General features: G+C 46.0%; 1 long non-coding RNA gene across 1 annotated transcript in view; it reads right to left on the bottom strand.

Moving 5' to 3' along the window:
- LOC138566211 (uncharacterized) overlaps positions 1–25,248 on the bottom strand; it is a 32,659-nt gene extending 7,411 nt beyond the window's left edge. The window contains exon 1 of the long non-coding RNA XR_011301867.1: positions 25,081–25,248. This is a non-coding gene — a long non-coding RNA (uncharacterized lncRNA). The remainder of the gene's footprint in view (positions 1–25,080) is intronic.
- Positions 25,249–27,493: the final 2,245 nt, after the last annotated feature.

Raw genomic sequence — 27,493 nt, 5'->3', positions numbered from 1 at the left:
GAGGAGTACTGGCAGTTCGGCCTAACTAACAAAGCAACGGTCAGCATTTTCCAATACAAAAGGGCAATACCAGTTTACTGTTATGCCTTTGGGTTAAAGACTGGCCCTGCCAAGATGGTACATCAGGTCCTATCTGGGTTAGAGGATATAATAAAATATATATAATTCAGCAGAAACATTGGCTTTTTATAAAATCTTCCACAATTTACAATTCGGCCCACCCCTTATCAGGGATTTAATTATCAACCACATCCTAGTCAAGTGATATATGAGGGATATCAGATTACCATATAAGTATAGTGTCCAGAGTGCATCTCCCTCTACTTTCTTTGCAAGAACTTTCCATCCCCGTTGGTAGCAGGCATTTATGTTTTAATTCGCTCAACCTGCTGCATGAGCAGAATAAATGTTTGGCGGTCTCGATTTCTCCTGTTTTGCAAAATTTGCAAATTGCTTCTTCTTCTATCATATGTGTTCTTGCTCCTAAAACAACCAGGTTGAATTTTATTGTCATGTACGCCATACAGAGGTATGAGTATGGGAATGCCTTAATATACATGGCCAGCTAATTTAAGGAGGACATGGTAGCTGACTCAAGTTCTACTGCTCGATTTGGAAGCGAGGTACATCCAGTTCTGTTCTCTGACCATATCTACTATATTTTCCTTTATAATCTTTTTATATTTGCCCCTGGTGATGCTCAGTAGATTGACGTCTAACCGTAGTTTCGTAGTAGGCACCTCTTTTGAAAATATCAGCCAAGTGGCTTTCTACCGAAATATCCAAGATCTTTACTGCTTCCATGTTTAAAGCTGTGAGAAGTTTAGAGGACTGTGGCATTGCCTCCCTAGATGACCTTGCTGTCTTCAGCCATACCAGGGAAGACCATCTATCCTACCTGAAACAAGTGCTTCCAGCCATGAGCAAGGCTGGCTCGACTACCAAGGTATCCAAGTTACAGATAGCCCAGGGTTCTGTTATTTACGGAGCATACCAAGTGGGTGGCAGTAGGAAACAGGGTACGACATCCGTTCATTGCCTATTTCTTTTTCCCAGCATTTTTGCTGCTGATTATTTACCACATCAAAAATGATGGTATTGGCCAATTTGACCATTTTCTTTTTTCCGTGTGAGCGAATTGACCGAATTTAGGCTGTAGGGAATGATCGTACAACCAGAAATTCAGTGAAATAGGGGAATGGGAGTTGCAGGGGTGTCTCCCGCCTCCCTTGCTCACTATAATGGGATCGGTGGTTGCAGGGGTGTCGCTCGCTTCCATGACATTGGAAGCAGGGGACTTAAAAAAAAAAACAGAGTAAGAGACCCAGCGGCGTCAGTTCCAACCCGCGTTGCAGGGACGGAACTGATGCCGCAAGGTCAGATCGAAAGCGGACAGTGAAAGGTAAGTGGGGGAGGGAGGTGGGGATGTATTGGGGGCTGGGAGGTGGGGGTGTATTGGGGAGGGAGGGATTTATTGGCATGATTTTGCCCACAGCGAAATGGGCTACGGTCAAATCTGCTGCGAACAATTATGCCACAGTCAAATCATATCAATCCAAAAAGATGGGGTAGGTGGGTAAATGGATATAAGGTTTAGGGGGTGTGTGGGGACTATGTTGTAAATACGTGGGAAGGGGGCTGGGCTGGGAAGTAACTCCGCCAACATTTAAAAAAAAGATTCAAAATGTATGGAATGACAAAGAACCTGGAAACAGCCCGCTCCAGGCCAAAGTCCAGGCTGTGATGGATTGGGATATCACCACTACCCAGACACAAGTGAAGGCCTTGTTGGGCCTCATCGTTACAACAGGCCTTTCATGAAGGAGTACGGGACACTTGCCCTTTCCCTCAACTATATCACGTTCAATCAATGCCATCACCATTGATCCCTTCATATCTATGCCTTGGAGTGGGTCTGGTCCATAGGTCAGAGATAGTTTCCCTGCCAGATGTCTAGACTTCAACAACACAACATCTACATCATTGCTACATCTCCTCTTAATGGCTATTGCCTGATCATCAATCTCGCCAGGGATCCATGGATCTTCATCTGGGATGAAATCTCAAGGGCAGTTGAACAATGAGACATGGTGCGATATTCCTGTAGGAACTGATATATCGCTCTCTTATGGCACATCCACTGTTCATGTGCAATCCTGAAAACTTTATTCAAAGTGATCATAAATCTTTCAGCAACTCCATTTGCTCTGGCCACACGGGTTCTATTTTCCTGTGATGGATTCCATACTTTCACATGAACGACGCAAACCTTTCTCCTTGAAATGGGCGCACATTTTCTGAGCACACCTAATCTTGCAGGCAATGGGTGGTAAAAATCTTCCCCATCACTGGTATGACATCCAAAAAGGTGTTGGAGGTCATGAATTCTACCTCTGAGTATCTGGACCATTGGCCAACCTTGACCAGAAATAAGGTGTCCTTGCTGGTGGAAATGAAGTTGATGTGTGCTACCTCCCATGACATTGACACAATTATGTGTTCCTTCTGCACCAGAGATGTGGCCTGACACCACCACACACAACATTTTACAAACTCGTCTACGTACTCCTCCAGCCCAGGAAACCATACCTTCATCCGCAGGCGAGCTTTCGTCTTGGCCGTCCCCTGATGTCCATGATGAGCCAAAGTGAGGACTCCGGGAATTAGTTTGGTGGTATCACCATCCGGGATCCCCTTGGTAGCAAAACATCCTCTGTGAAAGACAGTTCACTCTTGACATGCCACAACCGCTCCAATGACCTACGGGCATTCTCTGTAGACTCATCCAAACTCGCCAGCACACACTGCCACTCACCTTTGGTGATTGCCATCCGCATCATGTGGAAAAACTCCTCATTGTCAGATGCAAGTCTGAGTTCCTCAACCGACATGAAGTTTGTGATGTTGCTCTCAGAGATCATTCTGATAAACTCTTCAGTCTTTTTCTTCTTCCTCCCTTGAGCGGTCATCATGAGGTGCAGGGTTTTTGGATAAATACTTTGCTGCATTCTCATTTCCGGGGCGATAAACTAGGCTACCATTGGATTCCTGAAAGGCCAGCATCCCTTTATCAATGCAGGACGGTGGTTTTGATGATCCTGCTAAGATGGGAATGAGAGGCTTGTGGTCAGTATTCACCATCACTGGTTTTCCATAGATGTAGAGGTGAATATGCCGACAACCCCAAAGCACTGCCAAGGTTTTTGCTTCATGATAAGACCCTGCTTGAGTACACCACTGGTTTTACTTCCAGTCTCCTATTGGACTGAGTCAGTACTGCCCCTAGACCAAATGGACTGGCATCGACAATCAACTCGGAGGACTGGATCAAAAAATGCCATTGTGCTTTTATGCCAGGAGGGAACCTTTAATGCCTTCAAACACTGTCTGCTCCAATGGTGTCCATTGCCACACATTTTGTTTCTTCGTTAGACTACGAAGAGGCTCTGATAAAGTGGCGAGATCCTTAATGAACCTCCTGCAATTTGTCACCATGCCTAAGAAACTGTGCACTTCGGACACATTTTCTGGAGGTATAGGGCTCTTATTGTGTTGTTTTTGGCAGGATCCACCGAGATTCCACCTGCCTGGAATATGAGGCCAAATAATTCTATTTTCTGCTGTAGGAACCCAAACATTTCCTTGTTTAAGGTTGGGCCCAAAGATCGAATTCTTTCTAGGACTCTTTGCAAACGATCGAGATGTTCCACATCCGAGCATACAAAAACCAGAATATCGTCACTTATGCTGATGGCCCCGTGAATGCGGGCCAATGTACCCCTCACAGCATTTTGAAACCCCTCAGCTACTTAGCAAATACCAAAGTTCAGTTACTTATAATGGTATAGACCCTTGTGCGTGGTAAAGGCTGTGATGCAGTGGGACGCCGTAGGTAGGACTAGCCAGAGACATCTTTATGGGAGGGCAAAAGGGGCACTTGCCCGGGCCCCCACCTTGGAGGGAGCCCCAAGAAGGAGCCTTATTAAAATAAGTCAGTTTCCCTAAATCAACAAAATGAAGTATCAAACATCAGGATTTTCTAGGTTGTGCTGCTAAGGCTAAACCTATTTTCTGTCTGTTGTTAAGTAGAGTTCTTTCTGATCTTTTCATCCTGTAATGCTATGTTCACTGTGGTATACATAGTTTGTGTGGCACAACACCTGTAGAATTCTCACCTGTCTTTGGGGATAATATTGATCAAGTACAATAGCCAAAGTTGAAATACATATTGATAAATGTGAGTGCCCCGATGGCTCACAGGATAGCTCGGTGTGTTAAGTACTCATTGCAGAGATATGCGTTCATATGCAAGATTACAATACCAAATTCCAGCAAGGCCGACACAGCATTTTGAATGTATGAAGTTGTTAAGCCGGCATGCATATATACTTTGTTTTATAGCACTCCAGGTGTTAGCATCACCAATGTACCTGCACCAGATAGCGCTTGCTATAGAAACTAACATAGCATCAGTATGATGAAGGTCTAGAAATTAGTTTCTCTAGATGGGGAGTTGTAAAACCTAGCAGGCAACTTCAATGATCACAATAAAGTGTTAGAGATGTTTATGTATCCAAATTCCAGACTGTGGAGCCAAAGCGTTCATGTTTGGATTCTGGCTTTGCCAGCAGACGATACAGTGATCCTGGACAAATCTTATATCACTGACAGTACTGTACTGCCTTCTATGAAAAGCCTTGCTTCTCACATACTGGTGGCATTGTTTGGCCAATTACCTGATCGTTCCTATCATGTAGGCCATCTGAGTGGAAGGAGTTCTAGACAGAAGAGAGCAGACCAGATATCGCAGGCTTCTTACAAGCATATTTTAAGGTATGCTTATGTGACAACAAAACGGTTTGCTTTTTGTACAATTCAATGGTTTTCCTGCAGGTTTTTAAATACCATTGTGCAAGCCTGTGTTTGGGGTGTATTTAAAGCTTTAAAATACAAAAGAGAAACCTATCTGAAATCTTTTAAAATCTCACCCATTAGTATGATGGTATTTATATACTTCCCTTGATGATGGAGACAAAAAAGCTAAAATCATTCCCATGTTGCATATGTTTCTATAACTTTTTTTTAAAATGTTTATATTGGGTTATGTGATTTTCAGTTCTTTAAAATGGAATAATTTTAGTTTAGGGTAAAAACTAGAAAAGAAATTGGTAAAGAACAGAAATTGCAGAGTGGGCATGAATCCCAGCTTCACCTCTCAATGTGATCCTGGGTATCTCATTTAATCTTGTATTTCCTCACTGTCAAAATTGCAAATCACTAAACCTTTCAAAATCGTCAGCTCCTCAGAGTGGTCTCATTCTCTGGGTATTCTCTTTAAAAGTAGACTCACTCATGGTTTCTCTAGCTATATATAGTGTTGTTTCCTCTATAATAATAGTGAGCATTGATATGTTACATACCACAGCCACCACTTTCTTTTCTCTCGAATGGCAATACTGCTTCAAAACCATGTCCCACTTCTAATATCAGTTGTCTGGATACAGACGCCTTTCTGGTATCTTGAAATCATCTTCCACTCTCTATGCTATGGTATGTGTAGTTATATCGTTGCTTCCCATTGGTCATCTGTATCCATGTTTGAGCACTTTTGCTGTCTCTGAGGCAGCTAATCTAAGTCGTTTGACTATTCTGGATTATGTGTACCTTTGTCATAAAAGCTGTGTCCTGCAGTTATACTATGTCCAGGATACCTTCCACGCGGCTGCTATTGATGAAATCTTTGCTTTACCTATGCTTGAAAACAAGTACCCTCTTCGTGGAATGCTAATGTTGCCTTAACATGCTACTTGTCTATCACTCTGATTACAGCAAGAATTAAGAGGGAAAGGTATCTGAAACGGAGATTACCATGCTTACTTTGATCTCTGCGAGGCAGCGTATCAAGCTATGGGTTGTTATCGTGATACGGGGTGCAGCGCACTAGATATTCTATATTCCTTAATTCCTTTGGTTATTTGGAGGGGGTGCCCCAGAGGTGTCCGTGCTCCGGGCCCCGAAAGTGCTTAAGATGCCTCTGGGACTAGCTGATGGTAGCCATCCCTCAGATTCAGTTTATATGAATTACACAATTTTTTAATGATTGTTTCAGTCTCTAACAGACTGGTATTTAAACAGAGGTCTCCAAGGAAACGTGCATACTAATTTTCCTCACATCACGCTGTAGTATGTTTTACAGTTTCTGATGTCAATATCAAACGGCTGATCATACAAGTCCGACAACGGTTTTTGACTCCAAGATAATTCTTGGACTATTTCCTCCTTCAAAACGAATAGAGTAGCCATGAAGGCCGTTGGGTTACAATAACTCTGTTTTTCCCTCAAAGACCATCTCTTCCAGTCCTCGTTCACAATTGTATTAAACTGGGCTAGGGGCACACCACCTCCCCCACACCGTACTACTTTATTTCCCATGTTATTACTCCATATGTTTTTACAGCTTGAAGGGCGGCCATGACAAAATATTTTTCTCCTATGTAAATCTTAACAATAACATTGCGTGGTCACTATATTTGTTTCTCTGGGTCTCAGGTAATTGAAACCCATCCAAAATCTAGTTGGTTATAAATATAATATATTCGTTTTTGCAAATCGGCTAACGAAACATTGAAACATCTAACGCTGTTTTGCCCATATCTATGTACTTTGAGATCCCGGGCCTTTGGGTCGATATTTGAGAAATTCTATACACTAAGTGCAGACGATTGGTGGCATCGGATGTTTGAGGGAACAGACCAAAAACTTATGTTTGCCTTAGTGGTGTTTCTTAAGGACCTGGAATTAAGGGTAAAAGAATCCGGAACACCTACTCAAATAACTGTAAACTGTTTGCCAACCTCCAAAGACCCTAAGTCCCTCTTGTCGGATCAAGATCAATAGGTTCTGGTGGATGTCCTTTAGGATCGGTACTATAAAGAGGGATATTTTCGGAGAGGCTGGGATGACTTGATGAACTTCTTACTCAATTTGGACAGTGTTTTGGTGCTTGTACTGCTCTTTTCTGTCTCTTTTCGTGTTTTTGATTTGGTTTTCTTTTTAAAGGTTTGTAAAAACCGTATAAAAATAAAAAAATATATAATATCAATTAATGCATTAGAAAAAGGCACAAACCATGTAGGTTGCATTGGTCGATCACCAGTGATATTGACATGTAATCTAAACACGTCCCACTTTTTCATACACTTCATCCAGCTAACTCATCTCGCTCCACTGCACTTTCAACTAAAAATACTGAAAACATTACCAATGGGTCCCCTTAAAATCAGCTGGCAATCAGCTCCCTCATCTTCCTGACATAAGCAATTAAAATTCCCTGCAGGAACTCTAATGCGAACGGATAATCTGGCATCCAAAGAAGAAGGATCCTAACAAGTTCTCCCCAAATATCATCACCCACAACAGACACATGATATGACATGATATGATTGGTTATTTATAATGCACATCGAACCTGTGTTGCTCCGTGTCGTTTCCAAGGCGAGCACGTTGCCCCGGAGCTATCCTCCCGAGACAATATATTGATGACAATATATATTAGTTCAAAGCAAGTTTGTTGCTGGAGTCTCCCTGCTAGAACACACTTTTGCAACGAAAATTATGAATGCCATATCATATCACTCCTCCAGAGACAGACCCAAATCATTCCTTACGGCCGATAAAACGCCCCCTGAAGGTCGACCACATGGATGATAAGGGTTGTAAAACCATGAAGAATATGTGTTTCACATAACCATGTTTCCTGCAGGAAAACAAATTCCTGTTCCTTAATTTTACACATCATTTGCTCATTAAAAAAAAAAAAAACATTTGAAACCCCTCGTATCCTAGCATAAAAAGGAGACTTCCTGGTGATTAAAACATCAGTCTCGGTCCTATATATGAAAAAGGAATACGAAACAACCACCTGCAATCCTCTTTTACATGATATGATATGACATTTATAACGCGCCTATACGCAAGTGTTTCAAGGCGTGGCAAAGGCTCACTCAGCAAAAGGTACATGTCTCTCACCAAAAAGTATCCACATTACCTTGAGTGTTCACTGCCTTCCTCTTCCCAGGGCCGAGACCTCTATCTTTTGATATCTCCTTCCTCATCATCCGGCATCCCTCAGATTTGGGGACAAATGTATCATAACCTTTTATACCTAGGTCCTTGTGAGCCTCCGTTATCAGACCCCACGCCAATTCAGAATAGATATGCACCGTGCACTCATTATATAAAACCCCCTCATTACGTTCCACCCATTTTAAGTCACTGTAAGAAATACCCAACAGCGGGGGAATGCTTTTTACAATAGCTACACCTCTATCTCTGTTCATAGTGGTATCTACTTCATCCTGGAATATTGAGACAAAACTAATGATTTATTAATTTATTTATTGTTCACTTGTTAGGCGCTTGCACAGGGAGCAAATATTGTGACAATGAGCCCCGAGACGGTGGGCCATTACTGCCTAAGGTAACGCCCCCAGGGCCCATATTTACAAGGGGCATTACCGTAGGCGGTAATGGCCTGCCGTCTCGGGGCTTATTGCCATTAGTACCCCGCCCCTTCAGACTGGGGTACTAATTTTTTTTTTCCTGGCTGCGAGACGCGTTGCTTTTCGCAGCCGGAATACAAAGTAAAACAAAGTTTCAAAAATGGCTGCTGCGGACAGAAAACGTAGTTCGTTTTCTCTTTCAGTGGCAGCCATAGTAAACAAAGAAAATGGCCTCCATGGAAAGGGAGAAGGGACTACGTATAGTCCCTTCTCCCTTTCCATGGCGGCCATTCCAGAGCAGAAATTCCATCGGAGATGGGAGCGAGCTGCACGTTGCTGCGTGATTGGGATTACCATCAGGTAAGGCTCAGAATCCAGCCAACCAGAGGTAAGTGTTTTTTTTTTTGCGCACCGGGTACTAATGTCTCAAAGCGCCTACAGGGCAACAGGGAGGGGACAGGGGACGATAGAAAATATAATTACAACAATGTTAAATAATTAAATAGAACAATATAAGAAGGGACAATGGGAGGGGAAGACAAACCTACTATACCTTGTGAGTGTTCAGAACGTGCAAGTGAAGGCTGGAGAGGGGTATGGGATAGGTGCTGTGTTGCTCATGAAGAGCAGCAGGAGAAGTGCTATGAAGAAAGGTAAGGGCAACCTCCAGTATTGGAGGGTGAGCCGAGGCAAGTGCAGGGGATAGACAGCAGCTCGGATGAAAGATGTGGGAGGTCAGGGCCCAGAGGATGCATAAGGGCCCTGCAATACAATCAAGCTACTGTGCGATTAGCATGGGAGAGAGGGAGGGAAGGAAGAGGTAAAGAGGAAGGTCTTGAGGCTTTTCCAGAATTTAAGGAAGTCCTGCTCAAGACGAAGATGGAGAGGGAGGGCGAGGCTGTTCCAAAGAAGGGAGCCCGCTGAGGAAAGCGACCGACCACCTACTCTCTGTTTCGCAAACCACTTCACACACAAAGAGTTGGTGCCAGAGGAATGCAGGTGTCTAGAGGGGCAGTATTTGGTCAGAAGGAGTTACAGATAGAGTGGTCCGCGGTCCCAGACAGCCTTCCGGGTGATGCAGAGGGATTTCAATGGAATCCGTGCTGCGATCGGAAGCCAGTGAAGACTTTGGGCCTCATTAGGACCCTGGCGGAGAGGGTATTACGCCAGCGTAGTGCATGGCGTACCTCTCCGCCATACTACGAGTTCCCGTAGCGCCATGGAGGTTTTCTCCGCCTGGTTTTACCAGCCGGAGAAAACCATGGCGCTACGGGACCTCGTTGTTAATTACGCCACCGTATTTTACGGTGGCGTAATTAACTCCTTCCCCACTCCCATTATACCCTATGGGGCAAAAATGGGAATGGGGAAGGGCAGAATGGGGATTGGGGATTTACCGCTCCGCCGAGGTCGGAATGGGGCGGTAAATCCGCCAACCCCCATGGCGCTATCGGCGGCTTTCCGCCATGCTTCGCGGTGCATTTAGCACCGCGAAGTCCGCCTGGGTCGTAATGAGGCCCTTTGTAGGGCAGGAGAGATGTGGTCGCTGTGCTTGAGGCCAAGGATAAGTCTCGCTGCCCTGTTCTGGATTAGCTGGAGGGAGTCGCAGAGTGGACAAAGGTAGATTAAGGAGGAATCTGTTGCAATAGTCACGCCTAGAGAGAACCAGAGCCTGGGTAACATTGAGTCTCCGGGAGCCTGGGTAACATTGAGTCTCTGGGATAAGGTTAGGAAAGGTAGAATCCCTTTCAAAAGGAACAGCTGAAAGTGGGACTTCTTGGCAATGCCAAGAGTATGAGGGAGGAAGGAGAGAGAGGAGTCAAAGATGGCTCTAAGGTTTCTGGCTTCCGAAGAGGGAGCAGGGAGAGAGCTCATGGAAGAAGGTCAGAGTGAAGGGAAGAAGTAGGGTGCCGGGTCCCAATAGGGAGGATCTCTGTTTTTCTGGCATTGAGGCAAAAATCATTAGACGTACACCAGGCCTGGATGGCTGAGAGACAGTCAGGGAAGAAGGAGGATGCCAGGGCGTCTGTAGGAAGTTTGAAGAAGAGTTGTGTGTCGTCAGTATAGTACTGGAAGTTGGGGGAAAAGGAGGAAATTAGGCGTGCCAGCAGACCAAGGTAGATGTTAAAGAGCCAAGGTGAAAGAATGCAGCCCTGGGGGATGTCACAGGAGGAAGAGGAGGAAGTAGGGGATGAGAATATGCCCAGTATGACTTTAGAAGAGTGGTCAGTTAGGAAGGAGGTAAGCCAGTCCAGTGCCCGCTCCGAGATACCAAGGGTGTCATAGAGCCTTTTTATGAGATTGGAATGGTTCACTGTGTCAAACGCAAAAGAAGAGAGATCAAGGAGGATGAGGACAGCCAGTGAGCTGGAATCAAGGGTGTTCAGAAGATCAGTTTCCGTGGCGCTGGCTGTTTGGAATCCAGACTGATGGTCGTGAAGACCGTCAACAAATTTTGTGTGGGAGTTAAGTTTGGGGAGGGCCAACTTCTCAAGCAGTTTCCCCAGGAAAGGGGTGATGGAGATGGGGCGATAGTTGGCCGGGCATAAAGGGTCTGCAGATGGTTTTTTAAGGAGGGGGCGCACAAGGGAGTGCTTGAGGGAGGATGGAAAAGAGCCAGTAGCAAAGGAATGGTTACAAAGATCAGCAAGAGCAGGGGTGATAGAGGAGATGTTGTCCTTGATGGTTCTGGATGAGCAAGGGGCAACCTGTTTGGAAGAGACCTTCATGGAGTTGACAACTCTGGTGGCGAGGAAGGAGGAGGGTGAGTGGTCAGGTGAAGCAAGGGGGGGAGGAATGGGATGGAAGAGTGCATGACAAGGCTGCTCAGTATGTCCTGGGTTTTGGAGGTGAAGTGAGTGGCGAGTGCGTTGCACAGGCCTAGGAAGGAGTAGGGTCAGTGGATACTGCAGACTGGCTGGAAAGATCCATGCAGAGTTTGAAGAGTTAGCCGTGTTATTGGAAGCGCTAGATACCTGTGCCTGAATGTGGGCCTGGTATGGAAAGAGAGTCTGTCATGCCTTTGGATAGGTGGTAAGACAGTTTGTCAGAGGGTGAACCTGAAGTTTGCCACTTCCGTTCTGCAGCCCTGCACTCACATGTTTGGTCTGCAAGTTCGGAATCATACCAGATGTTACGCTTGGAGGCAGGTTCAGGCAGATCCTCATGACTGGGGCAAGGATGTCAAGGGTGTTGGCAATGGCTAGATATAGGTTGCTGAGAGCAGATTCAGATGCTGTGTCTGGGTTGGGTGGGTCATTGGGGATGAAGGTGGAAGGGAAGGCAGCAGCTGACATTCGTTTCATTGGATGGATGTTTGTGAACAAGGTTGGCAGGGCTTTTGGAGGAGTTGTCACAGGGCCATACGGACACAGGTGGGAGGAGAGAAGAGAGTGGTCAGACCAAGAGAGAGGGTTGACCATAGGAGAAGAGAGGGGGAGGTCAGAATAGATGATGGCATCCAGCGTGTGTCCGGCAGAGTGGATTGGACCCGAAGGACGGATGGAGAGGGATAGAGAGATGGAGAGGTCAATGAAGAGGGTGGATGCTGTGCATGGGGAGTCCAAATGGATGTTGAAGTCACCCAGGAGTAACAGGTTGGAGGTGGTAGAAAGTAAGGAGGAACAGAAATCAGCCCACTCAGAGAGAAACAGAGAGGAAGCACCTGGTGGCCGGTAAATGGTAGCAATGGTCGGGGTGGAGGAAGGCGAGATGACCAATTTGCATACTAGGCTCTCAAAGGACGAATAGAGCTGAGTGGGTAGGATGGAAGAAGGAATCCACTCAGGGAAGATTAAGGCAACGCCACCGCCAGCACAGTGAGGTCGAGGCTTGGAGGTGATCTTAATGCTTTCGGGGAAGAGCGAGTCAAAGGAAGTGACTGAGCTGGCACTGAGCCAAGTCTCAGTGAGTGCAATTATGTCAAGGTCAGTATCTTCCAGGAGAAGGCAGATGTCAGCAGAGTGTTTGTTGGCTGAGCGTGCGTTGTGGGTCACCAGGTGGAGACGATCACTGCTTTTGAAAGTTTTTTGAGGTGGAGTACAGGGGTGTGGTACTTCAGTCAGGGGTGGTGGAGCAGGGGGGAAAGGGGTGCGGGATATACGGAAGGAAGTTGATGAGAGATGGAAGGATCCGGTCAAAGAGAAGGAGGTTAGCATGAGGGCCTTGAAACAGGATCATGCATGTGAAGTAGGCATTAATGCAGCAGCAAGATGAGATGAAGACCACCAGGAGAACTTTCCACTTGGTGCTGCCAGTAATGATAGTGGAGGAATAAGGGGAGAGAGTAGAGACGAGATGAGAAGTCCATAGGTCTGGAGATGGGACAGAGAAAAGGATGTCAGTGAAGATTTCTCTGGAGAATGCACTGACATAGGTGTCTGCAATTCTGCAATTGGGAGGCCAGGGTTTGCAGCAAGAATGTCTTTTTATATCCTTTTTCCAAACAGGTTTTGCGAGAGAGGGTCGTTAGGTGATAGTGTAGCAGTTGGAGAAGATTGGGGCGATGGAGAGTGCCATCCCAGAGCAAAAGGGAAGGAAGTGAGAGGCAGTGAGTTAAAGAGGGAGGGGCGGGGGTGCTGCAATGCACAGTTCTGACCTTAACTCACAGGAGGCCAAGTGGATGTTAAGAGTAACAGTCACAAACAGTGCAGGATGTGGGCAAACCTAAATTTGATTTTCTTTTTTTAAAGAAACAGGTAATAACAATGCAGGTTGTGAGGACACCTAAAAACAATTTTTAAACAGACATGCACTAAAATTGCAGGACACCTAAATACGATTTTTTTTTAAACATGCACTAACAATGCAGGATGAGGGTACACCTAAATGCAATTTTAACAAACATGCCATAGAAATGCAGGATGTGAGGGCACTTCAAACATTTTTGTTTTAAAAAAACAAGCACTAACAATGCAGAATGTGAGGACACCTAGATACACACTTTTAAAACAGGCACTAACAAAGCAGGAGGAGAGGATACCTAGATACACACCTTTAAAACAGGCACCAACAAAGCAGGAGGAGAGGACAGATATGCACTAATAATGCAGGGTGTGAGCACATCAAAATGGTTATTTAATACATACGTATTGCAGCACAGCAGCAGAGGGTGGGAGCAGTGGAAGTGAGAGCTCAGGAAGAGAAGACAATCTAAGAGTTTTAGATCGTGAAACAGGGAGAAGTGCTAGCTGAGATAGATTAGTGAGACTGTCAGGATTGGCACAGGCACAGAGTCAGGAGAGATGGTGCAGGCAAACAGAGCAAATAGTCAGCACTCACGTAATTGCAAAAGGGGGATTCCATAGTCCAAGAGCATGTTGATGAGGTATCCAACATCACATTGCATCTGTATTTTCCTGTTCTATGTTACGGGTGCCTGCAAAGACCAGCAAAGCCCAGACATGCACAGACAGGGCCATGGATGCAGGCCTTCAATGTAGGGCAGACTTCCACCTCCTGGTGGGCCTGATTGGATGAAATAGAAGGGCGGCAGCCAATTAAATGAGGCCAGGCTTCAACCAAGGATGGCTCCACTGGTATAGACTGGAAAGGCCATCTTGGAAAAAAGACCATGAATATCAGAATCAATGAAGCAAAGAGGATTTCATGCCCTTTAAAACATCTTATATGACATAGATGCAACGGGAAAGTAACAATTTGCTAATTGTTTATATTTTGTAACACTTTCTTTATTTATGGTGTGATTAGGTGATAATTAGGTGATTAATGATACGCCAATTATGACCCCCATAGCAAAGAGAGCTCGCTGAATCTTCACCTTACTGGTGGATGGCTCTGGATATCAGCTCTCCCAACAGAGGTCCAATGAAATCATCTTAAAGGGTTGGAGTTCAAAAGATGGTCTAACGAAGGGGTGTGAGCAAAGGCAAAAGTTCACAGGTGATTAGACTAAAGCTACCCTACTTAAGGGGGCCATTCTCTGTTCTTCCAAGAAGTGAACATTGCCGTTCTAACATCGCACCCACAGTAATTTGTGCTAGAGGTTGTGGAGGGGACAGGAAGGAAAGGCCAAGGCAGAGAGAATCAAGAGTGTGGAACCTTCCTTCAACTGAACAGAGCTCTCCCTTTCTACCTTAACCCATCCACTGCCATTATAAATAGGATCAAAGGCCTTTAGATATGCATCACCCTAATGTGAGGCCAAGCCTTTTGTGAATGGGTGTGCCCTTTGATTCCTGTTCCCAGGCAAGCTTCCTGTGGAGCAGAGGCGTTGCTAGCGGGGGCTTAGGGGGCTATAGCCCCTGGCCTTTTGGTCATAGCCCCGATAGAATCTCAGGAGCTACAACCAAAAGGCTAGCTAGCCCCCAGTCCCAACAGTTCCGGCATTAGCGTAGCCCTGGGTCTTTTCCAGACCTAGCAACACCCCTGCTGTGGAGTGGCTGTCCCTGGAAAAGGTTATTACTTGCCCTTACAAAGGAACTAGGAGAGGCAATTCAAACGTCCCCTCCACCACCCAGGTGACATTCCATCTAGTAGGGTAAGGTCCAGTGCATCTGTGGAGAATACACATAACACTTCCACAGCTGAACTGGGCATATAGAGCTGACACATGTGTGATATCAAACATGATGTGACTGTAATGATTATGAACAGTGCCATGCACGCTACCCTAACTCAGGCAGGGCTTATATTTAGAATTTACATTGGCACCAGCATGGGTTACTCATGATCATAAGGGTTTGTTATAGGGGTGCATATCTTAAATGTAGCCCCTACACTGCAGAGACTTGGCAGTCACTGCATCTGACAGAAGGATACCTGTGACCCCTGACCCTGCTCTGTTCCACTGCTAGAGCAGGCTCTGCAGATCAGGATACTGATGTAGAAGGTGTGAGAAACCTGAGGGTATCCTCACTCCTACTCCCTTTGGATCTTCTTCTCAGATGGCCAGGGAAAGACCATCACTTTTGGGTCCGGACCCTGGTGTGGAAAAGCGACGGAGGATCACCTGGGTGGATCATCCTTGGGGATTGGAGAAAAGGATATCCACAGGTGAGACATGGTATCCCCCTTTGACTGCTGAGAACCAATGCTCCCCTCACCTTTATAGGCTACAGTAAAGCATTTCCCCTCTATTCAACTTGTCTAACCCACTCTAGTACTGGGACGAAGAAGAGGCGACTAGGAGCAGTACACACTGACATGTCATTTTGCCACTCTAGTATTGATACGAGGAAGAGGACTGTAAAACATCAGTATACAAGTTCGGCAAGCCCCATTAATTGGGGTCAGGCAAAACACTTACACGTGTATCCAATTGCCAGGCCACAGGTGTATATAAGGAGAAAGAAATCAGAAGGACAGGGAAATCAGCTGGGAGAGAGAACCTAGGCTGCCGGAATATAGCTGGGAGAGAAAGCCCAGAACGCAGGAGAAGGTGTCCCGTGTGGAGAAAGGAGCCTGCTCAATGAAAAGGGCACTGAGCATTGCAGGACAAACCAAAAGACGCTGCAGCCCGAGCGGGTTGTCAGAGGGGCTGGAGTCCTGAAAGTTATGGGGCGCGTGTCCCCTGCTCGAGCTGTGGTACACTGAAGACTCCTGAGAGTCACAGTGTACAGTAGGAAGGTTCAGAGGAGGCGAGCCGGGCTCGCCGAGAATCCTGACGGGACGACGGTGAGCGAGCGAATGTCAAAGAGAGAACCGGAGGTACCTGAAGGAGTTGCCTGATACCGCTAAGTGACCGTGAGGGAAGTCGCGTCAGGGCACTCCAGGGGCTTTGGTTCGGACTTGTGAGGATGCCGATCGGAGAGAGGAAAATGTTTGGTGGATCAGGAGACCAAATGAGAGTTTTAATCACCGAAACAAGATGCAGAATATTACCTGCACATTTTGAATACCGAACTGAAGTAAAGTTGTGTGAAGCACATGAAACCTGCCATATGAATGAAAGGAAAGTGAAATGCAATTTTGACAATAAAGAAAACCAAATTGAGAAGTCAATGGACACTGTGAGAATAAGAATTGAAGGAAAGCCAGTAACCGGGGCATTCTGAAAAAAAAGTGAGAAGTACAAGGAAAACTACTATTGAAAAGTGTGAAAGTGTGTTAGGGAGACAAGGAACGTCTCCCCAAAGATAACATTGTTAGTCACGTGGACACAGAGTCCAGGAGGCTGCCAAAGAGAACAAGGGCTGCAAGCAGCTAAATGGTGCAGGTTTAAAGAGGGAGCCTGGTCCTGCAAAGAAATTTAAAGAGAACCAGTGACTATGATGAAGTGCTAAGGATTTTCGGTTGCGTGACCTGTGATGCGTGGACCGTGTTGTCCGACAAGTGCACCTAGACTGCAAAGCCCTGTTTGAATTGCAAAGTTGGTGTTGAAAACTTACAGAAAACCAAGAAAACTGGATATTATTTTTGGAACTGTATTGAACTTGCGGTAGGGAACCCCAAGGCCTTATTTTGGAACTTTATTGAACTTGGGGAAGGGAATCCAAAGATCCTTGTTGAGACTGTTCTACCCTTGGGGAAAGGATCCCTGGGGTCTTGCTTGTGAAGGTGCTTTGAACTTAAAGAAGGGCCATAATACAAGCCGTGGAGCTGGAAGAAGTTCAGAACTCTGCTTTAAATACTATTTTTCTGGTTGCTGACATCATTACACATTCTGTATCTTTAGATGTAAGGTCAAGCATAGGTGATGGACACAGAGGGAGTTTTAAGTTGAACTCAAGGACACAGAGGATCATTAGTTTCTTTAGGTAGGTAATTCTCCCTTCCTGACATTTAAGTTAATAAAAGTTAGTTGTTTGAGCTTTGAATCTGTTGTCTGTGTATTGCTTTATGATGCCTTCACACAGGACACAGGTACGCGCTACTCTTTATGAAAGGGGATTTTGATCAGCAGGTTACCCTTTCACAGATGGAATTACCTCCAGCATTGTATTAATTAATGGGCCTCATTACGACCCAGGCGGTAAGTTACCGCCTGGGTCGTACCTTTACCACCATGGCGTAAACTACGTTTACGCCATGGTGGTTGGCGGACTTACCGCCCCATTCCGAGGTGAGTGGGGCGGTAAGTCCCCATTAACCCATTTACCCTTCCCCATTCCCATTTTTGCCCCATAGGGCATAATGGGAGTGGGGAAGGCGTTAATTACGCCACCGTAAATTACGGTGGCGTAATTAACAACAAGGTCCCTTAGCGCCATGGATTTTAACACCTGCTAAAAGCAGGTGTTAAAACCTCCATGGCGCTAAGGGATCTCGGAATCAGGCGGTAAGGGTCGGCGCTGTTTATACCGCCGTAAACCCCTTACCGCCTGGGTCCTAATGAGGCCCAATATCTTTAAAAGCCTGTACTTTTACACCCTTGGCACATGGCAACTCCTCACACTTATGGCACCCCAGTTGTTGAAACTTTGACCTGCAACATTAATTCTCTGAGTGCTCACTTGTTGGGACCTCTGCAGGTGATACATGATACATGGAGCTGCAGTGTTTTGGTATCCTTGTGATCACTTGTGAGGACCTCTGCAGGCGATCCATGGAACTGCAGTGTTTAGTATCCTTGTGATCACTTGTGAGGACCTCTGCAGGCGATCCATGGAACTGCAGTGTTTAGTATCCTTGCTATCACTTGTGAGGACCTCTGCAGGCGATCCATGGAACTGCTGTGTTTAGTATCTTTGTTATCACTTGTGAGGACCTCTGTAGGCGAACCTTGGAAGTGCAGTGTTTAGTATCCTTGTGATCACTTGTGACGATCTCTGCAGGCGATCCTTGGAAGTGCAGTGTTTAATATTCTTGTGATCACTTGTGACGATCTCTGCAGGCGATCCTTGGAAGTGCAGTGTTTAGTCAGCTCTCAGGGCTTCTGATGTTAGCCTTCCCAAGATGTAAAAACACTACACATATTTAACAGTGCCCAAGAGAAAGATGTTAGTTTTTTCCGCTTCCCCCCTGTTTTTCTCACAAGTTCTTGGACAAGCACGGTGGATGGCCCCTCTCAAACACTTTTAACTCATTGGGCCTCATTACACGGATGGCGGTAGGGATTTACCGGTACCGGTAAATCCCTACCGCCTTACTACGAGGTCCCTTTGCGGGTTGGGGGATTTAACGCCTGCTTTTTGCAGGCGTTAAAATCCAACCCGCTAAGGGACCTCGGAGCTAATTACGGCACCGCAAAATTGCGGTGCCGTAATTAGCGCCTTCCCCATTCCCATAGAGCCCTATGGGGCAGAAATGGGAATGGGGAAGGGCAATGGTGGAAAGGGGATTTACCGCCCCTCCAACCTTGGAATGGGGCGGTAAATCCCCTTTCCGCCAAGGCGGTGCCGGTATTTTACCGAGATGAGCCATGGCGCTAATAGCGCCATGGCTCACCGCCTACCGGGTAATGAGGCCCATTGTACTTTTCGTGGATGGCCCCTCTCAACCACTTTTAACTCATTGGGCCTCATTAGGACCCAGGCGGATTTCGCGGTGCTAAATGCACCGCGAAGCATGGCGGAAAGCCGCCGATAGCGCCATGGGGGTTGGCGGATTTACCGCCCCATTCCGACCTCGGCGGAGCGGTAAATCCCCAATCCCCATTCTGCCCTTCCCCATTCCCATTCTTGCCCCATAGGGTATAATGGGAGTGGGGAAGGAGTTAATTACGCCACCGTAAAATACGGTGGCGTAATTAACAACGAGGTCCCGTAGCGCCATGGTTTTCTCCGGCTGGTAAAACCAGGCGGAGAAAACCTCCATGGCGCTACGGGAACTCGTAGTATGGCGGAGAGGTACGCCATGCACTACGCTGGCGTAAAACCCTCTCCCGCCAGGGTCCTAATGAGGCCCATTGTACTTTTCACAGAGGAACGATTTCCATAGGCATATCAGTCTTTGTCCACCTTGAAAGGCCTAATCTGGCCTCATCAATGAGGTAGAACTGTGCCTCTCTGAGCACAGTGAGCAAGGGGTCCACATCCGGATTACCCTGGCAATTTAGGGTGAGTACCCAAAATACCCAAAAATGTGCATAAAGAGATCTGGGGGTCAATGGGCGGTGCTGGTAGAGGGACTCCCAGAACCCCCCTTGTTTTGCATATTGAGTAACTTTGGGTTGCACCCTAAGTTACCAGGTGAATTCCAGACGTGGACCCCTTGCTCACTGTTCTTAGCAAGGCACAATACTACCTCACTGATGAGTTCCAACTTAGGTGAAACATGTTATGGGGGTTGCTGTTGATACTCTTGTTCAGGGGAGAATTACTGGGCAGGCAAAAGACTGATATGCAGAGATATTTTTACTCTGTGAAAGGGACAGTGAGCTAAAGACTTGGTTGCAACTCTCATGGGGTTTGTCTACCAGTAGAGGAACTCCCAGAACTCCTCCTGTTTTGTTTATATAACTATGGTGATCCTAGAAGTTTTTGGAACGCTGTATAGTGAGGTAACAAAGACATTTTATGGTGATCCTAGAAGTGTTTGGATCGCTGTATAGTGAGGTAACAAAGACATTTGTTTCTACTTCAAGATTCGGCAATGTAAAGCTTGAGTAGTGTTTCGGCTGGTTCACAGGTGCTGACAATGCCTGGGGGTTCTAGATTTCTTGTTTGATCCTTTTCCATTCTGTAGCCAGTCTTGTGTTTATTTTCTTATGCTGGCTACACACAGAGTGGGCTCATTGAAGTGTTTTTTAGTTTTGATTAGTATGTGGCACTTCAGTGCTACCTATAAGCTGGAAATACTGAATTAGAGTACAGCTAGGAGTGTGATGGCATGTGAGGAAGGACACACAGCTTGTAGGTGGTATTGGCTATTCACCCACCCATTGACTACCCATGGCCATTTTAATTCCTATGGCCCTTTTCTCCCAGTACCTTCCACTCCCTGCCCAAAACACATTTGCCTAGGATCTCTTTGGACAAACATTTTCAAACAGTAACATCACATTTTGGCTTGTCAGTATTCTTTCTAAGCTGTCTACTGAGAGTTATTTGATTAATTGCAGCTGTAAAATGTGCTACTGGTGTAAATAGAAATGTCTTATTCAAGTGTGCCTTCAGTCCCTTGACTTATAAGCCTCGAAACTGGCCCAACCTGTACTCCATTTACAAGCCCTGGGAGTCAAGGGGAGGTTGCTTTCCTTCTCTGTTTGTCCCACGACTCACTTATCAGCCTTTCTTTCTGTTGTCTTACACTTCCTTTTCCTTTTTTTCTGTCTTTCTCTTGCACTCTCTCTCCCCCTCCACAGGCCATTTCCTTCCTGATCTTTCCCATCCCACAGCCCCTCCTGCCCCCAATTGGCTGCCAACCTCGCTACTGCGAGCAATGCCTCAGCGCTGGCCCCACCTGAACTCCATTTACCAGCCCTGGGAGTTCAGGTGAGTTTGCTTCCCTTCTCTGCTTGTCCCCTGACCCCCTTTCCAGCCTTTCTGTCAGTTTCCATTTTTACTACACTTTCTCTCGCACTCTCTCTCCCCCTCCTCAGGCCTTTTCCTTCCTGATCTTACGCCCTCCCAAACTGGCCGTGATCCTTGTTACTGCAAACAATGCCTCAGTGCTGGCCCCACCTGAACTCCATTACTCAGCCCTGGGAGTTCAGGTGAGTTTGATTCCCTTCTCTGCTTGTCCCTCATCCAATCGCCACCTCCCGCACCTCCCCTGAGCCTGGACTGGCCTCCCAACCATCAAACAACAACCAACAAGAGCAGCGCCCTGCCCGTTGCAGCCCCCTCAGCTAAGGACCCCTGAGGCAAAGGGCAGCTCCTGAAAAAGCAGCTCTAGATGGTGTCAGCCAGTGTCAGCAGGAGAAGGAGGCAGCTGTCAACCAGCAGCAACAGACAAAGTAGATGGGGTGTTGACAGGGGGTCACAGCAATCACTGTACAACACCAAATGGGCAAACCTCTCTCATTACCACTCATTACCTGTCTGCCCCAACCCCCAGTCTAGCGTGTGCCACTACTGGACAGAACTGTGGAGTTTAGCATGCGCCGCTCCTGGAAAGAATTGTGAAGTTTAGCATGCAACGCTCCTAGAGAGAACAGTTGAGATTATCATGTACCACACTTCAACAGAATTGGGAAGTTTAGCAGGTACCACACTTAGACAGAATTGGGAAGTTTAGTATGTGTCGCTCCTAGACAGAACTGTGAATTATAGTATGCGCTGCTCCTGGACAGAGTTGTAAAGTTTAGCAGGCGCTGGTCCTCAGAATTGAGGTTTGGCATGCGCTACCACTAGACAGAATTGTGAAGCCTTGCACACTTAGAATTGTGAAATCAGCAAAGAGGTAAGGAGAAGGAAGAAAAAAAAAAGCAAACCCAACCAGAAAACCTAAATTATTCTGCACACACCTCTCCTACAGAAACTCATACAACCACTCCTCTGCACAGCAATCTGCACATACTTCACCACACTGCAACAACATACAAACAACACATAACCCAGCACAACAACACATGGGAAAATCGCACCCAAGCTCAGTGAACGGTGCAAACCGAACTGAAGCTGCCAACAGGACTTCACAACTCACACTCTCCTATTTCCACTAGACCCTACTAGCCTACCCTCACCTCACCGTTTCACACCCTCATTTTTAGATCCACCAGAGGGCCTGGGGACCAGTGCTTTGGTGATGGTGTGCAGTACAAATACCTTTAACATTAACATTATATCTGTTCCTTGCACTGAAAAACAAACACTGATAAAGCCAACAGTGTCATCTGACGTTCTCAGACTACTCGCACCTGACAGACATGGGGCCATATGAGAGCTGTCAAGGAATGTGATTTCATTTGACGGTTATAGAAGGAGTGCTCCCCACCTTAAAATGTGCTAATCCAGGCATGTCTTTCAGGTGCAACAACATGTTCATGTTTGTGATATGATATGATATGATAGTTTATTTATATAGCGCCTATACACAATGTGTTTTAAAGCGCTTCAAGGCAAGGGAGGGAACATGGGAAAATACAATGACATTCTTACAAGCCATGAACAGTATGGATGTGAAATTAACTGTCGCACTCGGCCTGACGACATTTCAGATAGTGCAAGTGCTAAGACATAGATAAGGAAGGGCGGGGGAGGGGGAGAATGGGAAGGAAATGGAAACAGATAGGCAACTACCATACTAGGCCTGGAGACATTTCTGGTAGAGCCAGAGAAAAACAAAAGGTGAGGCAGAGGGGTACAGAAAGGGAGGGGAGTAACAAAACATGCGACTATCGTACTAGGCCTGACAACATTTCAGATAGTGCTGGAGGGGTGAGGAAATAAAACAAGAAAGGGAAGGGGGCGGAGACAGACGAGGTTGCTATCAAACTAGGTCCAGGAACAATTCTGATAGAGTAAGTGCATAGAAAAAAGTAAGGGGAGGAGGGGAGGAGATTGGAAAAGGGAGAACGGGAGAGGAGGAGAGAACAGAGAGTAAGCAGTCTAAAAGAGTGGAGAGGCAAGAGGTGAGAGCAAATACAATTACAGAAGTCAGTAGTAACACACAATGTTGCAAGCCTAGATACAGGATGAAGATGAGAACAGCATGATTCAGGGCCACCATGAGTACAAGATGTGAAGGAAGTTCAGCATAAGAGTTGAGAAAGGGTGACGTACCAGGACTCAATGAAGTCCATAAAAGTCAAATCCAGCATTGGCCACAAGACGGTGATGGTGAAACCAAAATGTATCAGGACAGACTCCTGCAGAAGTAGGCTGGAGGTGGGGGAGGGGGAGCAGGGTAGAAGAATCAAGCAAAAAAGACAACACCTGTTTGCGAGAAGGGGGGGCACAAGGGAACATCATGGGGGGACCAAGTGATTGCTCATGTATAGTTGTGAACCAGCTGTACCCATTGCACACCAATATTATACTTTATTTAGTGAATTTATTCTTTACAGATAACCATTTATAAGTGGCTGTGAATTTGTTTCTCAATAAGCAAATAAATGAAGACATATATAAATAAATACAAGTAAATCCTTCCACGTCCTTGATTATTTTGTAGTTTAATATGACTTAATATATGGGGGTGGACAAAACCGTTAATGGCATGTAAGCCCGAGCCAAGCGAGGGCTGTGGGGTGTCACTGGCCTGCCCACCCCCTTCCTGCTGTGGGAGGGGGGTGCCACTAAATTTCTTTGTAATGTCCTTAGCTGACTACCTTTTCTATGTAAAATAATGTCTGTTCCTCAGAAGTATTACTACATTGCTGGCCCTTATAGAGTGTTGATGGCTGCACATATATGCGTGTAGCTCTTTTGTGCGTACCATTTTTTATTACTTAATATTGTTGTTACACACTCCTATCTACTTAGTGTATTTCTTAGGTTATATCATCATCTATGTTACCGTGTATGTAAGTGTTTTGGTTAGGCCCTATCGTCTATCCGTATGTTACTATGCCATCACTACTACCTGCAAAGCTTTATCTACCTCTGATCCTTTTTGTGTGACTTTAATACCTATCTCTGCTACCAGCCTATTATGTTCATGGCCTAAATCTATCGCAGCAGGCTCGTCTATTAGATGGCTCTTCCATTTCTATCACGCTTTGTGTTTTCTGGTGCCTACATGCTTTTCCTGTCCCTATATGCATGTCATATTAATCTTTGGTATATATTTGTTAATTTATGATGTCTTGCCTAGCGTGGTTCATCTGTACCCACTGTATGCATGTGTGCATGAACTATTTGGTGCTCTATCTTTCAGGTAAGGGATATGGTGGGAATGATGAGCTAGTCTGCTTGCGACTCGTGCTTTTGGCTTTGGATGTGCTTCCTGACTCGCACTTCATGGGTCTTCTCAATTTATATTTTCTCTCATGTCTGGGATATAGGACATTCAACCCAAAAACAAAGTACCTACCACTGTCCCTGCTCTCTTCAACCACTATCCCTGCTCTCTTCAACCACTGCGCCTGCTTCCACCCCACACTCCTTTCTTGCCTGTGCCATCCATTGTTGCCTGCAGTCACATGCCTCATGGTCCACGCTCCTGCACCCCATCACCTCACAGGCGCTCTGTTTGTCTTGCCTGTCCCGAATACCCCAGAGCATGGAAATTCCACCAGAAGGCTGCTAACCATATGTCATATACCTGATTGCTTGGATGGCGGGACCATTGAGTCTTGACTGATGAGCTGGTACGATGTGAGGCCAGACTTTGTAACAGAGTCTGTGCAGCAGGAGAAAACAGACTCCCGCTACCCTGAGGATTTGGTGCTCAGGAATGACTGGAAACCGGCTCCCCCACCATGTGCTCGTCTTCTGGTATTTCCGTGGTGTGAAGACAGTGCGAACACTGAACCAGAAGATACAAGGAACTCTGGTAGCGTGTTCAATGGATCCAAGAAAGGATACACTAACATGCGGTGAAAAGGCCAGGGCAAGAAGGAAAGGAGAAGGATCAGGGAATGAAGGCAATGGACCAGAGCAGACAAAGCCAGGCAGAACGGAGATAGGTAGGCAAGAACAGAAGCAAGGAAGGAGCAGATAGGACACAATTAAGCAACATCCTGGACAGAGCGTTAAAAAACGCCATCAACCAGGCGAGCCAGCCTTTTATGGAGTCTTATGGTATTGCCTTCGGTTGCCATGACAACATCACCGGCGTGTCATAGGTGTACCTGGAGCACAGGACGCGGTGCGCGACATGCTGTTCAGATCGGCTACCACAATAGGTCCGCTGCCTCTTCAACCCGGAAGACCGTAGAACTGCAGTGCATCGGAAATGGAGAGAGGAACACCAGCAAGGATACAGGCGCCAATCCCTGAATGGTAGTGGTGGCTGCCAGACATTACAGTATCCATTGCTTGGCAGCCATGTTGAAATGTGTGTTTTATCATTGCATGATGAGCTTTTTTCCAGCACCAGACAGGCAGGTGCTAATAACGGTATTTTCTCAGAGATGTTGGGCAATACAGAATATTATGAGCTTTTAGAACTCCTTATGCACCCTGAAGCCCATAAATAGGACTACTGGGCTCATAGTGGCCCTTATTGCTTGCTTTCTAAAAAAAAAAATGCACACAACCAAAAATGTTGTCTATGTCCCTGATGATATACTAGAGTTATAAATCTGAAAACAAGGCATTATACGTTTTGGTGCAGTATTTCTGTATTTATTTTATAATAAAGAGATGTTTAAAAAAAATAACAAAGCAATACATTGAGTCAAGCAGCAAATGCGTTACAGACAATACATCAGTTCATGCTTATTTGAACGTATGGCGTTAAGTATGTTATGAAGTGCAGGGACTTTGATGGTTACCAATAATATTTTCCACCACTGCGAGGGATTGCCATCTGGCAAGGAAGTAGAAAACCTGGCTTTTTAAAAGATTTTATAATGAAAAAAAAGATGCCAGTAATTCCATCTCAGAAAGGGTGACCTACTAACCAGATCCCCTTTTATAAGGTCCATGCCCAAATAGTGTACACATGTGCCATGCTGAATCAGTAACCCGATTGCAGTGCCTGCTCCCAGGTGGCACAGAGCAGGTTCCGGTCACAGGTACCCTCTTGACAGATGCAGTGACAGCCAAGTCACTACGGTGCAGGGGCTACATTTATGATATGCACCCCTGTTCCAAGAACTACATAACTATGAAAATGCTATCCTGTTGGCACGTTAAACTGCAAATGCAAGTCATGCCTGAGTTTCAGGTATGGTGGGGAGCATCTCTCATAATTATCCAAGCCAAATCAGTTGGATAATACACGTGTCAGCCCCTCCCTCCACTTTCTTTACCACAAAGCATTTTGGGTGTGATGTCAGAAGGCAAAGTCCACTTGACCCAAAAGGAATGATTGGACCCTTAAAACTGGCTTGCTTTGTCCAATCACCCATAAACATTTGCCTTTAAAAGAAGGGGTCTCCCACTCGTTCTTGGAGTCATCTCTGAACTTCAACCCTTGTTCGTTTGGACCGTGGTAAGAGAGCCGTCCTTTTAAAAGTACTCCAGTGAAGAAAAGTGTTCCAAGACAGGAAAGCTCTGTCCCATAACCATCCTGAGAGCACATTGTGGGTGAACTGCTGCTATAGAAAGACCTGCATATCTGCCATCCACACTGCTGCTCAGGACTTCACTTTTACTGAATGAACGCAAAATGTGTGTGCTGGCCTCCCCTGTGTCCGAAGACAAGTACTACTCTTGCTGCTGAGACCTTGGTGTGGGACACATAGCACAGGAGAGCCAACACAGCCAGAATCCCTGCTATTTCATAATCAAACTACTGGAAACCGTGATTCAAGCCGATCGAACCAACAAGACTCTCCGGAGCAGCCTTTGGCCTCACCGACCATCACATTACTGTACGCTCAAACAAGTAGCGGTCGACAATATAGCTGACCCAGAGTTCTCTCTGAAGCACATACATCGCGCCTAGCATAAACCCAACTCGCCGGCTCATCCCATCATCAGCCAGTCTGCCATCAAACCTCGACCGCCAGGACAAGCATGGTGACATCCATGATCTACATTGCTCCAGCACTGCTTTGAACTACTGTCTTCTCCAGTTTGTTCACGCCTCGACATATGCTTGCCAATGGACTACCACAACTTCTGCATTTGAAACCTAATCGAACCACCAAAGAGCGCTAAATAGTCTGGTTTACTATTGTCAAACCGCTGACACACTGCAATCGTGTTATTGCCTGATAACTGCCACTGTGGTCCATATTCGACCCTAGATCTCTTTAATGCCTATTGTACCTCAAGAACCTATCCTTTACAAAAACATTGTGGTTTGTATTGCCTTTTCTCCCCTGTCTTATTACCCAGAGTGCTGTATCTTGCATATTCTGTCTCCTTGCGAAAGGGGTGGGTTTTTGTAGTATTTTCTATTCAGTCATTATTGCAGATGGTGTGTTTATTTATATTATATATATTATAATAGAACCTTGATTGGACATTTCCTGTATTTTGGACTATTGCACTTTGCTGTTTTGGTTGCTACACTCTGACATTACCAACACTCTTGAGAGTATAGGCTTCCCTCGGCCCACATAACCACAAAAGGCAAAGGACGTATATCTC

Source organism: Ambystoma mexicanum, chromosome 2p (genome assembly GCF_040938575.1).
Source record: "Ambystoma mexicanum isolate Mex_15411 chromosome 2p, UKY_AmexF1_1, whole genome shotgun sequence".
Classification (NCBI taxonomy): Eukaryota; Metazoa; Chordata; class Amphibia; order Caudata; family Ambystomatidae; genus Ambystoma; species Ambystoma mexicanum.
Note: the sequence above shows the minus strand (reverse complement) of the source record. Positions and strands in the feature narration are given on the sequence as shown.